Source organism: Python bivittatus, unplaced genomic scaffold (genome assembly GCF_059951505.1).
Source record: "Python bivittatus isolate LINGU-HERP-01145 unplaced genomic scaffold, Pbiv_v1 ctg000070_np1212, whole genome shotgun sequence".
NCBI lineage: Eukaryota > Metazoa > Chordata > Lepidosauria > Squamata > Pythonidae > Python > Python bivittatus.
Genome location: NW_028277034.1, coordinates 24,532,238 through 24,549,034, shown reverse-complemented (window position 1 = coordinate 24,549,034; position 16,797 = coordinate 24,532,238). Strand labels below are relative to the sequence as shown.

Here is a 16,797-nt window from a genome sequence, read left to right as displayed (position 1 = left end):
CTTCTGGCTGGAGAAAATAGTAGTCGAAAACTTTTCAAGGGGAGACAGGTAGGAAAGTCTTCTTCAAAATAAACGTGAAATAACATTGACTAGGTTTGTACAACAAGCATACCTATGGTTAATGAAACCACAATTTACTAAATTAACTCAATTGCCTACATTCACATGATTGACTAAAGTATATAAAGTGAGATGGGTTAGTTTAATATGTTAGGCTAATCTTGGGTTCAGGATGTTAACCTGTGAAGCAAGAGTGCTATTTAGTGACCTAAGTACTTTATTCATGGACACTAACTGAGATAGAATACATACACTTGCAAAATGACTGAGCTTCATCTCTCTTTTTATCCCCACTCCAAAAGTGTGCTTATAAAACTTTATTTTTTTATTACATTACCCATCTTTCTAACTTTGGGGAAGTCAAGTCCAACATATAAGCATGAAATGAGGAAGTAGAGTTCCAGTGAAGTGTAAATATAATAAATGTACCTTAACACCTAAGCAAATGGTGAACTGAACTAATATATATATATATATATATATACAATAGCCATATAATATCTTTTCTTTTTTATCTTGATTTTATATGACACAGACACACTAGCTTTTCAACTTGATTTACATGAAATTCACAAAATAAATATGCCTGCAAATGGTGTTAATTGCATTCTTGAAAACTAAGAATCAGACAGATATGCCTGCATTCAGAAGATGCCGTGGAAAGGAATGTGTTAACTTTGCCAGTTCATGAGTCACTCCTAAACCTTCAGCCCTGTTCTAGTCCTCTGTCAGCTTGATGGCCTTCATAGATCTCATTAACCAAACCAGGAAGAACCAACCTGCAGCACAACCAGTCCATGTCTTCAGTGAGACATGTCTCATTTTATCTGTAGCCCATTGTTCATCTATCTATCCTCATAAATGTCCCTCAGCATGCTTCTTTTTTTGCTAATCTTGGCAGTTTATTTCATTTAATCCTATCTGTCTATCTTCTATGGTGATTCTTGGATTACAGTACAGTAAAAAGGCAACAATGCAATAAAAAAACAATATAAAACTTAGGTTTTAAATTTTATGCTTTATTTATGTAGCTATTTCTGGCAAACTCTTTTAGTACCAGTACATGATTCTCTGTGAATAATCACAGTTTAATATCATGGCCATATAAAGTAACATATCCAGTACAATTGCAGTTAAAATATGAGTATTAATAAGCCTTCTACATAAAATCCAGCGGCAGATTTAAATTAAATATTTAAAACAGAAGTAAATCTATTTTAAGCCCCACTCAAACACTGGAAAAGAGCAAGGCTTTTATTTGGCATCCCAAAGCCAAAGTGCTGAGCCAGTTTTCTGTTCTGAAGTTAATGGCAAACTAAAAATAAGTTACTCTAAAGAAGAAATAACTATTTCTAAGCCTGAATACATGAGCTGAAGACAAAACAAAAGTAGGATTGTGCAACAGCCTGTGGTTTGTAAAATCAGAAAGTTTTCAGCTGAAGCCCAACCATTGCTTTCAGTCAGGCTTACTTATTTCCTTCCTAACCAGTACCTTCCAAAAATTGGATAGACAAAGTCTGAACTCCCAAGGAGAAGATATTTCACAACCAAGGAGCCACCACCAGAAACTCAACCTTGGAAATGTATATAAAGTGCAGAATGCAAAGTCAGTTAGCTTTGAAGCAATGAAGGCAGGCCTTTGATTATTTTCATTGACATATTCTTACTGATTAACCTGAAAAGGTATGAAATACAGTGGTGCCTCGGGTCACGAACGCTTCTGTTCATGAACTTTTCGGTTCACGAACAGCTCTGGTCGCAAAATTTTGCCTCCGTTCGCAAAAGCCGGATCGAGTGACAAACAGGATCCGTGGCCATCTTCCCTGCTTTGACACGTGGTCGCGGCTTCCTGTAGGGAGGGGAACTCTCCCTCCAAGCAATATCTGCCTCCCCACCCGCCTTCCTGTCCTCCACGCCAGAAGTCGCGTCGAGCAAGGTTAGCTTTCTCTCTCTTCGTGCTGTACTTTGTGTCATATTTTTGCGGTTTAAAAAAACAACAACATATGGTTCAGAACGGATTAACCGTAATTACATTGAACCTTATGGGGAAATTTGATTCGGTTCACGACCAATTCGGTTCGCGACCAGAGTTGTGGAACGAATTAAGTTCGTGAACTGAGGTACCACTGTAGAACTGAGCTGCTGTATAAATTCAGTATTTTGGATTGAATTGTGTTCATATTGATATTCTATGTTACTCTTGTTTTTACTTAGCCCAGAATATACCTTTTATCAGTACAGCATGCCATCAAGAGGTGAGTTTCTTCATTCTTGAAACTTGAAACTTAAACTTTACAATCAAAGACCAGCATAGAACAATATAATATAAAAAGTAAAGAAATCATATGATGAAGAGGGGAAAACTTAGAAAACCAATCAAGTTATAGTCAAGAGTGCCACAGTAGGTACTAAAAACCAAAATAATATAAAAAATATATAATAGGCAAACTAAACCTGAACACAGATAACATAGATAAGATCAAGATAAAATTAGAACCATTATAAAATTACCCTATATAAAATAACACACAGTACTAGACAATGCACAAAACAGGAAAATATACTAGACAATGCATAAAAGAAGTGAGCCTAAAAACCCTGGCTGAAAACAGAAAGCATATATGAAAAAAAAACTAAATATTCCAAAAAAAGTTATTACAAAGGAGCTTGGGAGAAGAAAAAAGGTCTAAAGAGAAAAACAGTGTTGGTAACATTTTGGAGGAACCAAGATCTTCCTGATCTTATATGCTGCCACCCAAAATTTTGCCACATTATATGTTATGGTAGGGTTCTTGTCAGACAATAGGAAAGATGTGTAGAAATGCCTGGGACAACCTGGGAAGCCTACCAGCAGTAGTGTGATACAGGTATATGGTTGTTGTTGTTTAGTCGTTAAGTTGTGTCCGACTCTTCGTGACCCCATGAACCATATTGCGCCAGGCCTTCCTGTCCTTCACTGCCTCCCTGAGTTTGCTCAGTTTCATGCTCATTGCTTCAGTGATGCTATCTAACCATCTCATCCTCTGCCGTCCTCTTCTCCTTTTGCCTTCAATCTTTCCCAGCATCAGGGTCTTCTCCAAAGAGATCTCTCTTCGCATTAGGTGGCCAAAATATCTGAGCTTGAGCTTCATTATCGATCCTTCCAATGAGCAATCAGGGTTGATTTCCTTTAAGATTGACTGGTTTGACCTCCTAGCAGTCCAGGGGACTCTCAAGAGTCTTCTCCAGCACCACAGTTCAAAGGCATCAATTCTTCGGCGCTCGGCCTTTTTTATGGTCCAGCTCTCACAGCCATACATTACTACTGGAACAGGTATATGGTACGTGGCTATAATACTGACAAGCATGTAGCACATGCACAGTTGGCCGTGTTTTATTTTATATGTATTGTTTCTTTAATTTGTAAGCTGCTTAGAGTCGCTGAGGAGTTGGGCAGTCTTGAAATTGGAATAAATAAATAAATAGTTTCTACTCCCTATCCCCACAGGAGCACAATTGTTTTGGATAGGGGATTTTTTTATATCATCCCTCTAGCACAGGTGAAGGAAGAGTATCACACTGTTCCAGGTTCTTCTATGCCCAGAGTAAACCAATTTGTGAAGTATGAGGCACATTTTAAAACGTAGTTATTGGATTCACTCTATAAATGGTACCACTCCAGAAATACTGCACAACGTTGTCTGTTCAGTTTTTATCTGCTGAAGCAATTTATTTCTAGTCCAGCTCTTGGACAGCCAAAAATGTTGCAAATCCAGTTTTCCAGCTGAAACACTGGAGCGCTGCAGACCTCATAGAGGTAGTTGTTTTCCTGTTGGTTCAATTTTCTATCCCCCAGCTTGTGGCTTCTGCTCCTCCCAACTAGAAGTTTAGCTGTATGTGAAAATTTACTAGTAGTGAAACATTTCACCAATTTTTAAGTTGTGTGGAGAACAGTGCTGGCATGGCAACTTTCTCCTATTTTTAGCAACCACAGTGATGTTGACAAATTACCAGACAAATGGAGAGAGAGCGTGTGGGAGAACTAATTGTATGCAAATGTTGTCCTAAGGTTGAGGACAATTGCACATCAGTTGTGAAATGTTTTGCACAGATGGGTGCATAAAAATGGTGGCAGTGTGGAAGTGACCTTCGAATACGCAAAAGAAAACAGGCATTATTTTACTGACTATTGGAACCTGTCCACTGTACACAGCAATAACTGGTTTAACTAGTATTAAGAATTTATATCTTGTTTCTTATTTATTTTCTGGCAGTCTTGCCTCTGCTATTTTTCAGGGCAATCCTATCTTCACGGGAGCCTCCCACAACATTTACTACCTGCAAGCAACAACCAGGCAGATCAGAGGTAAGGAAAGAAGTATATTTATATTTTTGTATATTTATATTTTTTTGTCTCTTCTGACTGTTTTTAAAAATTAATTTTAAATAATTTCCTTCCTATTACAAACCATGAGGAAGGATTCCTTTAAAATATGATTAGAATCAAGGATACATCTGATAGGGAATTTCCCCTCATAGGTCAAATCCTTCTTTCTGACATAGAGAGGAGAATGTGGTGAATTCTATGCTCCTGGAGACATTAGCTTGTTATGTATTTTGGATTATGCCTGTCCTTTCAATAAATTTATGTAAAAGTTAAATAAAACTCATCAACTGGCCAACAGCCTGCTTTATTTGGCAAAGGTAAACACATATTTCCCCTTTTCAGCATAGGGAAAGCAATGCTTTTATTCTCTTTTCCTTTATTGATCTTGATATTTCTCGTGAAAAAGAATTAACATATATAAGGAGAGATAAAAATGTGTGGTTGTAACTCAGGATTGGTTCAGATACACAGACCATCACTTGATGGCAGCAACATCAAGTAAGGATTGGCCTGAATGAGTGATCCACAACAAATTCATTCACTTGATGCATGTTCTCTCTTTTGTTCAGGAGTCCAATCAACCTCACAACCCTATGAAGCAAATGGGGCTCAGAGAGAGTGACTGGCCTGCGGGTTTGGTGGCAAGATAGACTTTGGCTTTCCCTGCCCTGATCTAACCCTGTAAGTGCTGCACCACACCGGCAGAATTCTAAAGTCAGTTTGCATTAGCTTCAAAGTAAACTGAAAGAAAACACTGGACTACTGAGTTCAGAACAAGCATCCAAGGAATGTGCAAATCTCATGCTGTTGTGGAGGAACTTTTCTCTCTTTCTGCTCTTTATGTGTGGAGCTGTTTCCTCAAACAGTTTTTATTCGTCTACTTTAAAATATTTTTATTATTTCATTTGCTAAACTACAAAGATAAAATTGTAAGAAGAAACTAAAATTAAAAAAACTGCATTGTGTATATGAAACACAATCACATTATTAAATGTCTCATTTTTGGAACAACACATTGAACCTTGATCACTCAGAATTACAATGACCAGCCTTTCCATTATGTATATAAAAGGAAAGTTCAAAGCTGGAAAGTAAACATGTTTCCTCAGTTCAAGATTTTACACCCGGGATTGTAGTTTTCTTTTAGTCACGCGTTATCTTTTTGGCTACACTCCAAGCCCATACACCCAAATTTCCTCCTATATCAGCAAATTTCTCTTTTCAAAATCATATCAATAAAATTATTAAACCAAATGGGGGTAACCAAAAAGCAAGTAGAAATGTTAAAAATACCTTCAATTTTTTTATCCCTCAACATAAAAAAACAATAGCCAATCATTCTTGAATACCCACTGGGGAATCCAATAAACATGAAAAAACATTTCATGGATTGAAAAGATTGAAACACACTGACATTCTTTAGAATGTGAGAAAACTGATTTGGTAAACTAGGTCATTCTAATTCTTTGTTCCAAAATTAATCTTGTTTATATATCAGTTGTTTATATAACTGAGCTTTAGGTTTAGATTCCACTAAGACCTATGTTAATATGCCCAGTTATTTAGGAATTTTAGAGGCTGCCAACATATTCAATTCCTATTTATGTATTTATTTGTTTGTTTGTTTGTTCCATTCCAGTATTACCTAATCAACTACAGACTCAAGGCACTTTACCATAGGCAGCCATGGAACATCCATTATATACACATTTAAAATGTCCGTGTTAAGAATATAAATAAAAATAATAAAAGCAACCAAAGCAAGCATAACCAACTTACAGTAAAAATATAAATCATAATAATACTCCAACAATAATAACAAAAACAGAAAAGAAGAAAACACTATTGCGAAATCAACAAATCTTTTAATAGGATATATCACTGCAGAACATTTTTTGGCATCTGGATTCTTTTTGTAGTGATTAAAAGAATCATTAACAATCAATATATCTGAAGTATTTATTCCTTTTTCTGCCCAGGTTCTCAGAATAAGCAAACCTTCACCTGCCGTTTTGAAATTAGGGTTAACCCAAAGGATTTCCCAAATAGTTTCCTTTTTCTAATTTTCTTAAATTTCCCTTGACACATTCAACCTTTTAATGAAGCCATTACAATAACCCATTAGACAAAATATTCTGTTGTAACTTCCATGCTACTACAGTGTCATTTCCCAGTTCCTCGAAGTTTGAAATCAACCTGTAATTGGCTTAACTATCACCAGCTTTGAAAGGCAAGGAGCATACTGAGATAAACATGGGCCAATCAATACTCTCTCCACCTGAGCGATGGAAGAGCATTAACACAAATAATTCATCAGTGCCCACCTCCTGAGCTTCTCCAGGCCCTGGAGAAACAGACGTTTCCCCTCTTCACTATCAAAAAAGCTTGCTTTAAAAAGCTGCTACATCTCCCTCACTCGCATTGTTCTAATGGGAAGCTACATAGAGGATGGTGACTTGTAAAAAGAAGAAACAGTCCAGATCACTTTGTCACCAACACTATGTTACAAATGAAAGGAACAAAAGTGTAAAGATATAGTATCAGCCCAGTTGAACCATCTGGGATGACACCACAGGAAATAAGTGGTTCCTCAAGTAATCAGGCCATATGCCATTTAGAGCTTTATTGGTTATAACCAGCATTCTGAATTCCACTTAGCATAACCAGTGCAGCTTATGAAGCAAAGGTATCACATGGGCATACTGAGGCATGCCCATCACTGTCCTTGCTGCTGTACTCTAGACTAGTTAAAACTTATGGCAGGTCTTCAAAATCAGCCCCAGGTAGAGTGTGTTACAGTAGTCAAGCTGGGAGGTGACTAGGGCATGAGTGACTATATGAAGGACCTCCTGATCTAGGAAAGAGTGCAACTGGCACACCAGATGAAGCTGTGCAAAGGCCTTCTCAGCCTGACCTGCCACCGGCTCATTGAGCAAGAGCTGTGAGTCTAGGACACCACAAATCTTTCCAGATGCAAGTAGCCCTGCAAATTCTCACTTCTAGCAGAGCTAAAAGTGACAAGACTACTGTCAAGTTCCCCATTCTTTTGAGCTAGAGACTAGCTGGTATGCAAAGTGCCTGGCTGCTTATGTTTTTCTTGACCAACTTATTTGAACCTCAACAGCTTGTCTGAGTCCAGGAACTATAATGTGGAAGATACCAGAGGCCTGCCTGTGGAAGAACTGAGTGCCCACAAGTGTTAGTGTTGCAAAAAATAAACAAACCTTGGTCTAGTTTCATATGAGCTTACACAGAAGCAGGAAAAAAAATCATACGCAGCTCTTAAAATGGTCCTCTGTCATCCGATTGGGCCACTCCAAAGCTGATTTGAATTGGCACAAAGTCCTCATATGGAGGTGCCTTAAATTAAAATTTAATAAAATACTTACAAACATTTCTCATATTTTCCTTTCTCTTTATTTTTGTTCCCTTTTTGTTTTTATTCTATTTTTTAAAGTCCAGGACTTTGGAACAGGGATTTGCCCACCTTACATTTTAAAACACCACTTAGACAGCATAGCACCTTCTAACATTTTAGCTAAAACAAAACCATATAGCAAAGTTCCTCAGGGAGGCAAATGGCTGTGCTGGATAAATTTTGCTGAGACCCCAGTAATGACTTTACCTTTCCAATTTCGGCAAGGAGAAAATTTGAAAATGGCTGCTACAGCTATGCAATGCTTCAGTTTGCTTTTCTGAGCAAAGAAGTATGTAATGTTCTTCTAAAAGTTAATTAAAATACAATTAGGGACCCATGAGTGTTTAAACAAATGTCTTTCTTTCTGGATTTGTCTTTACATTTTTCCTTTTTTCCAGACCATTTAAAGCTAAATTATCCATTATGGTTCATTTTGGCTGCTTTGTCAAAAATCCAAGAAATCTTTACTAACTAACAAGTGTTAGAAAATTCTGTATCTTAGTCATTTCTAAATGATTGTAATGAAATTCTTTAGATCAGTTTTCTCCAGCCTGATGCATCCAGACATTTTGAATTGAGCTTCTTCCAAGTGGATGTGCTGAACTCCAGATGTGTCTGAAATTTCAGTAAATTTCCAGTAACATGAGTAATGGCTTCACTAGATGGGAAATATGTGGGTTGTAGGCCACCACAACTGCAAGATATCCAGCTGGAGAATGACACTTTACATTGTACACCCTCCCATTAAAAAAAAAATTGTAACAGGATACACATTCACCTCATTTCAGAGCTGTTTATAGCATGAAATTCTCTCTCCTTTCAAGCTGTAGAAAACTCCAGATTTACTCCTTCGTAGCTTATTTTTTTTGCATACAGAGTCTTTTCTTTATTTTCTTTATACTTATTTTTAAAACTTATATCTCACTTTATTTCCAAGAAAAAAGAAAAAAAACTTGAAACTAACAAAAAATACACATATTACATAATATTGACAAATATATTGTAACAGAATACTTAACTTCCACCTCAATTTAATATAAATAAATGCATGAAAACCAGCACTAAGTTCAGCAACTTTAAGAGGGGAAGCTTTTCAATCCAACCTATTTCACAGAATTCTGCAGCAAACATAAAATGTGTAGTGATCCATGTATGCTGCCTGGAGCTCCTTAGAGAAAAAGTGAAGGTAAATAATGGTTGAGTGGGACAAAACCAAGCGGTTTTCTTGCCAGGTATACAGAAGTATCTTGCCATTGCCTCCTTCTGGTATTTTATTTTATTTTTTAACTTCCCTGCCTATTCTTTGCTTCAGAGGCCAGATGGTCAGCTGGGCATTGTTACCTGCTGAAACTATTGGAGCATACATAGGATATAAATGTAAGAAATAATAAATAAAATCACCACCATCCCATTAATGTAATATTTATTTAAGGAAAAAGCAAACAGCAGAATTAGTTGAGTGTCAACATCCAGAGGCTTTCAAGAAATATAACATTTCACACTATAAGAACCAACATAGCAAAAGCCCCATTGCTGATAGCCAGTCACACATCATACCTCAAGGGTGCATTGGATCTTACCAAGAGTTTCACACATTAAGCAGATAGGGAAGAATATGTGCAAAAAAGCCACTTAAGGTCCTTAGGTCCCAAGTCATTTAAGGCCTTCAAACAAGGGTGAGCCACCCTGCCTGCAGACCACATGCGTCCTGCTCTAAAACCAACATGGGTGTATCTTATGCTTACTTTTTGAGACAAAAATACTGTGCAGCCAATGTGAGGTGAAATAGGGCTCAATTAAATGTTTGGCCTTGTATTCAGATTCTTAGGGTCATGACTAACCATCTTGCATTGCTGCCATTTAGTGATGATGATGTGCATGGTGTTTCTTAAATTTCCAAATAAGCCCAAAGTTTGGGAAGCAGACTGAAATTGAATTTGCCAACCGCTTGATCTTTCCTCTTCCAAAGTTTGCACAATATTGGTCTCAGCCTAATCATGCTGATAAGTCAACTATTCAGAAAATTGTTTTGCCACTGTCAGTTCCCATTTAGGACATTTTTCAACTGATTTATTAATAGCCAGCAAACATCTTCATTGCCAGAGAATAGTCCTGTAACAATAGTAATTTGCAGACCAGTATGCTGATCTAAAGTGACCATTCTTTGTGAAATGCTGGTATTTCACTGGGACACTGAATATGACTTCTAACCATGAAGATTTCTTTCCTTTCTTTCTTTCTTTCTTTCTTTCTTTCTTTCTTTCTTTCTTTCTTTCTCTTTCTTTCTTTCTTTCTTTCTTTCTTTCTATTTGTCGAATTTGAAGATTTATTTATTTATTTATATGTCGAATTTGTCACCTCCCATCTCATTGAAATGTCTCTGAGTGGTTTACAAAACGGTTAAAATCAATTAAAAGTACAATATACAATACTCTTAATAAATAGAAAATAAATAGATCCAAGAACAGATATAAAATTGGCAGTCACTCAGGGAGCGTCATCAAGATCAGCAACTGTGGCATAGAATCTGTGAGATATGCACTTGGCATATTGCTAGAGTTAAATGAATATTAAATTTGAAGCTGCTCTTTGTTTAGGATTCAGAATTCTTACATTATTTGCAGGTTTGACAGGGGTAGTAACCAGCGTGTTGTTGTCTAGATCAAATGGCAGTCAGCCTTCTGGTAAATCAGTGCTTTGTGCCTGGCTATGTTCCTTATTATGGTCATTTTGAGAATGAGAAAGCCTCTCCCCCCACAGCTTTTATGCAAGAGCACACACAACATTTTGGAAATTTCAGATATGCTCCAGCTGAAATAAGTTGCGGTCTCCTGCAATAAACCAAGGTTGGATTCACACTGGGCACTAAGTAAAATCCAAACAAACCACATTATGGATTAATACAATACATGAGCTGGGGACATAATTACTGTCAGGATTTTCTTTCTCATGGGAAAGGATTCATCCCGTTATCTTTACAACAATAACAAATAATATTTTGACTACAGAGATCATGTGAAAAACACCTGTTATTGTGTGTTGTGTATTGTGCTATTTACTGCCACCTACTGGTGTGTGTATGCTAGGTACCCAGTGGGGGTGCCTGTGCCTTTAACCTATTACATCAAATATTACACATTTGATGAATTCAGGGAAAAAAATAACTTATGAACAGAACATACAATATGTCCACAGTTAATTGGTCATATATAAACTTGCATTTGTGAGTATCTCTAACTTGGAATTATACTCAGTAGAATGCTCAGATCTGTTGCTGAATAACAAAGACAATGGTTCAGCTGGAACTGCAAATTAGAGGTAAATTATTATTAATTTAAAGCAAATATAATTTAAAGCTGTGCATTTGAGTAACTGCAAATACAGTACATTCATTTCATTAGATTTCTGGCAGAAAAGAATACAGGAGATATGGTGAAGTCATAGTTCAGCAATTGTGGACTTCTTTTTGCAAAAAAATATTTCTGTAACCATACCAGTTGGTTATGAGAAGAGAACCTAAATCTTATGGCTATATTGCATCTGTCTGACAACTGTCTGTTATGAGATATAACATTAGAACTGGAGGTGATTTTTCATACTTTCCTTTTCCCTTTCCATACCTTTTCTTTTTCTTTTTAACCATACATTTGCTCTGCTTATTCACCTGAAGAGGTATCACATTTGAATAAGGCAGTTCAAAGGTCACAATTTCCATGGGGGAGTTGATGGCCACAAAGTGAATGAGGTCACATCACACAGGGGGTCAGAGATTCCTGTCCATTCTGGTGATGTCACAATGAAAATCATTCTACCTCACTGAGATTTTATGAAGATGAATGAATCAAAGATCATAAAATGCTCTGGGCACAATAACCCATATTTATAAAAGGGAACATATATAATCACTAAAAAGAGGTGTCATTGAAACCTAAGGATTTCAAACAGAATTTATATTTACATTTTGTAGATGTTAAAAACTTATATAAAATTTCATTTAACTTAGCTTAAAGTTAAACTCTCTGGGTACAAATGAGGAATTTTGAAAAAATGTGTGTTTGTCTTTGCCTGTTTTCCTTGCATGTTTTTGAGGAAATAAAATTCATCAGCTATCGGAGATTGATTTCATTTCTCTCTCTTCTCTCCCACTCACTTTTCTCTTTTTTTTATTTTATTTTTATTGCTTTTAAAATAATAAGAGAAAAAGAAAAAAAGAAACAAAAAGGAACAAAACACAAAATATATATAAAACAAGTGCTTAAAAATAAGTGAAAAAATACAACAGAAAAAAAATTAAAAATAAAATATAAAGTATAATATGTCATTAAAACAGTAAACAGTTACAATGACTGGACTTCTGGTAGGGAATATGGTGGTTTATTTGTCTTCAAGAAAAGCGGAGACAGTACCTCAGCTTGATCAGTGTCTGGTAGCAATTGCTAGATGTCTAAATTTCTCCAGATTAAGGAGAAAGCATGAAATCAACCCATTTGATCTCCAGATGGCCATTCCTCATAAGCTAACTGCAAAGCAGAAGTTTTTGTGACTGGCTGGCAAGTTGAGCGGCTGGGAGACAAGGGAATCTGTTAAGGTATTCACCATAAGTGTTTCCTTTAAGGAGTGTAGTATCACAGTAAAACACATCTCAGGTGAGAAAAGGTGGAGCTGGCACTCTATGATTGGATAGCCTAGGTATAACAGTAGGCTGTTCCCCAAGCAAAGTTGTTGAAGTGCTAGATGGGATGGGACTGTTTAATTGACCATTGCCTATTGTATATATCTTTGCTCACTGAAATACAAGTCTATTGGACTATAGCTGTGTTTGAGTTGTTATTTTACTGCTGTGCATATCTACTGGTTTAGTAGATATCATCTCTAAGCCTATCCCCTGATAGGTTATGGGCCCAGATGCAAGTGTGAGCTACAAGGCTTGGTTGTAGTTCCAGGTTGCTACACAGTAGAGCAAGTAGGAAATTTGCTGTTTTTGCTCTAAGGAAAAGTTTTGCAGTCTGTAGAAGATGGCAGCTACAGCCCTTATGCAGCTACCTCTCACATGCTTGAATGAGTGAAATTACTTGACTTGGGCTGTGAAGATGGAAATGTTCCTAAAGAGAGAAGGTTTGTGGACTATAATGAATGTACCTCCTGTTGATGCTTTAACCCCAGCCCAGGAGAGGGACAATGAGAAAGCATTGGCAAGCATTATTCTGGGCATAGAGGATTTGCAGCTGATGCATGTGAGAAGGCTGGATTCTGCCCACGAATGCTGGAATGTTTTGAAATGGCTTTATGTATGTGACTCTGTTGTTTCTAAAATAAGTCTCACAAGAAAGCTGTACAGGACAAGGATGTTGCCTGGTTCCAGTGTAGCTAACCATCTACAGCTTATGCAATCAATGTTTATTGAGCTGGAAGAAAGATGTGTTGTTTCCAGAGCTCCATAAAGTGTTTATTGTTCTCTCATCTCTTCCTGAAGTCTTCGATACTTTAGTAACATCTTTAGAGTCTCTCCCACAGCAAGAACTAACTCTAACCTTGATAACAAGTTGGTTGCTAGAAGAGGAATTAAAGCAAACAGACAACAAAGCTGCAAGAGACAAGTCTGCAACAACTTCCTCATCGAACAGAAAACCTGCAGTTCAGGATGAGGAGGGGGCGTTTTCTAGAATCAATGTAACAAAGCATTGTTTTCGCTGTGGATCTTTTTCCCATTTACAATGAGCCTGCGATTCCCAAGCTAAAGATACGAAAGATAAGAGGCGGAGGAGGAGTTGGAAAAGTTCTCAAGTCTCTGTCATTCATCCAATGGAAGAAAAAGTTGACAATCATTGGCTTCTTGACAGTGGAGCTAGTCATCATGTTTGCCGAGTTTGGACCTTGTTTACATCTTTGGGACAAGCCCAGATAACCTCAGTGAAATTGGCAAATGGTGTTTGTGCCAAAGTTGAGGGAATTGGGACAGTATTTATACAAGAACTTGGTGAGTCCTTAGAAGATGTATTGTTTGTGCCTCAGTTAAATCACAGTTTAATATCTGTTTCTGCATTAGACCAGAAAGGGTTTAGTTTCTTTTGAGAAAGGTATGTGCACTATACATAAGGGTCAAACCCAGTTAGCACAAGGTACCATGAAAGGTGGTTTGTATGTATTAAACACACCTATATTTGCAAATGCTGCACAAACAATGTTTGGTAATAAGCCAGACCATGATAATTGTATTCACCTGTTGCATAGACATTTAGGGCATGTAAGTTTTAAAGTTCTACAGAAAACAGAACTCATATGGATTAAACTTAAACAAATGTTCAGCTTATTTAGACTGTGCCGTTTGTAAGAAGGAAATGGGAAGATAGTTCAATCTAGATCTGTTTTGTTTACTGAACAATCTGGGTGGAATAGGGTTAAAGAGCATAGTATATCTGCCACTAAGCCAAGATGAGAAAACAAGTGAATCCAACTTTGTTCACAACTATGGTGTAGCTAGAACCAGCTGATCCTCATTTCTAAATCACTTTTGGATTATAAGTATTTTTCAGCCTGAGAGAGACCTTCCTTTGCAGCAGATAAGTATTGTCTTGGTGTTTTCTCATTATTTCTGGGACTATAATTTTAGAAGAAGAATTAGAGACTTATTGTAATTTGAATAATTTGCAAAAAGCTGGATGATAAGGAAGATTTTTTTTAAAAAAAGTTAAAACAGAGAAAGGGGAAGATTTATTGCTAAAAGTTTAATTTTCTATGAATCTACATTGTTAAAACTCCAGCTGTATTAACTGGATTTGGTTCTTCCATGGGAGTGTTTTCTGTTTTTTCCCAATACCCTTGATAGTTGGTGGGATCTACAAAACAAAAGACAACAGTAGTTCGAGCTGATTATGTACTTCCTGGCAGTATGTGCTGCAATTACAGCTTGAAAGGCACTAGAGGGAGTAAATTGTCTGCTTGCTTTCTTTTTCATTTAACACCTCCTGCTCTGAATAATGGCAACAAGAAAGGCTAGAATGGAACCTAGAAGAGGCTCCTCAGAGCAGCCGTTAGAAGTTAAAATGATTCCTTTAAGCTTACTTCAATCAATGTTTGATGAATTAGGGTCTAAATTAGCTTAGTCTCTTGAAGTCAAGTTGGAAGAAAGATTGGATAAGATGGATAACTCTGTAAAACAAATGTCTGGAGATATGAAACAAATGTCTGGAAAAATAAAACAAATGTCTGGAGAAATAAAACAGATTAATGACAGAATGGCTATGCTGGAGAATAAATCAGGAGCTAGAGATATAGAATTGGAGGTGTGGATAACGTGGCTCTGTTGGAATTAAGAGAGAAAGAATTCTGCCTGACATTTAGAACTATTCCAGAGTACCCAATTGAAAATATTAGAAGAAGGGTTCTTCAGGCATTGGCAGATTTTTTAAACTGGGATGAGGGAAAAAAATGAAGAAATTGATAAGATGTATTGGTAAATTCACATTTTGCTGCATAAACATGTTCCAGGGGATATGCTAGTACATTTTGTAAGGAAAAGGACCAGAGAGCAAGTCTTGCAATGGCATTTTAATACAAGATTCAAGATTGATAATGTGGTTATAATCTTAAAATAAATTCCTACTGGAATTTTACATAAGAGAAAGGATTACTTTTTTTGGACTGAGATATTGAAGCAGAAGATGATCCTATTTCATTGGGATAAACTGGAGAGTAATTTTTACCTTTCAACAGAAAAGGTTTTGATTGGATTTTCTTCATAAAGCTAAAGAATTTCTGAAAAAATTAAAGCAGATTTGGAGGAGATTCAACTGGAGGTGGAAGAGAAGACAGCCCTAAAACCTCAACAGATGCAAAAGGAGCTTCAAAGAGGATTCTGTGCTGGGTGCTACAAGTATAGACTTTTCTAAATTACTGGCTTAACTATGGATTACACATGTTTAATGTGGAATATAAATGGAGCAAATACTCTTCAACAGAGAAACCTGTTTCATTATTTAAAAAGATTAAACAAGATATAATTCACTTACAAGAGACATATTAGAAAAAAAGGACATAAAATATTTGACCAGTAAGAACTTGGGAGAATAATTTATTTCAGCAGGACCAAAAAAAATTAATGGAGTTCTTTTATATGTTAATCCACAATTAAAACCAAAATCGTTATTGACTGATGGTCAGATTTGTTAGAGTGGAAGTGGAACTACAGGGAGTTAACTGTAGTTTTGGGACTTTGTGCTCCAAATGAAGATAAAGGAAATTTCTATAAATGTCTTATGGAACAACTGATAAGTCACTCTTATGAAAATTGGTGTCTCATGGGAGGTTGGAATGGAGTGGTCTCCCCACAACTTGATAAAACATCAGAGGAGAAAATTAAAAATATTCAAGGTAAATTACCAAAGACTTGTTTTTAATTTCATGGATAACTTATCCTTAGAGGATATATGGAAACAGAAAAATGGTAATTCTAAAGAATATACTTCTCAGGAGGGAGGACCCAAGATGGCGAAGTGAAAGCAGCTAACTATCAGAGTGCTCCGGCAAATTTTATTTTTATTTTATACTATCTAACTAAATTCTTTTTTAAGTACCTGACCTTGCACACAGCTACCCTTCAAATATAACTGAATGAGAATTGTCTATAACTTACTGCCAATAGAAGATAATAGCATGGGGAAGAGGAAGAAACAAAGAATGAATTCTGGCATGCAGGCACTGACAAAACCATCCAAGCAACAAAAAATAGACTGTCTTATAGAACTTAAAAGGAGAGTGGCCAAAGATGAGAATGTAAGTAATGACAACACTAGTATTAGTGCTGCAGATCAGCCAAGCCTTGGGCATATTTCAAATAGATATGATGTGCTGAACTGGGATTCAAAAGATGAAAGTGATTTGGACTACCCCACTCAAAATAGCGGAGAATTGAACTCTGTGGGAATTTTACATGTAACAGCCGCCTCCTCTAAAG

The 16,797-nt window shown here is 36.6% G+C and overlaps 1 protein-coding gene across 2 annotated transcripts in view; it reads left to right on the top strand.

The window, feature by feature from the left end:
• Nucleotides 1–4,327: 4,327 nt before the first annotated feature.
• Nucleotides 4,328–16,797, top strand: part of IL15 (interleukin 15) — a 79,847-nt gene continuing 67,377 nt past the window's right edge. For both annotated transcript variants that reach the window (XM_088132821.1, XM_088132823.1), the window contains exon 1: nucleotides 4,328–4,405. The gene's annotated coding sequence lies outside the window, so the exon portion shown is untranslated. The remainder of the gene's footprint in view (nucleotides 4,406–16,797) is intronic.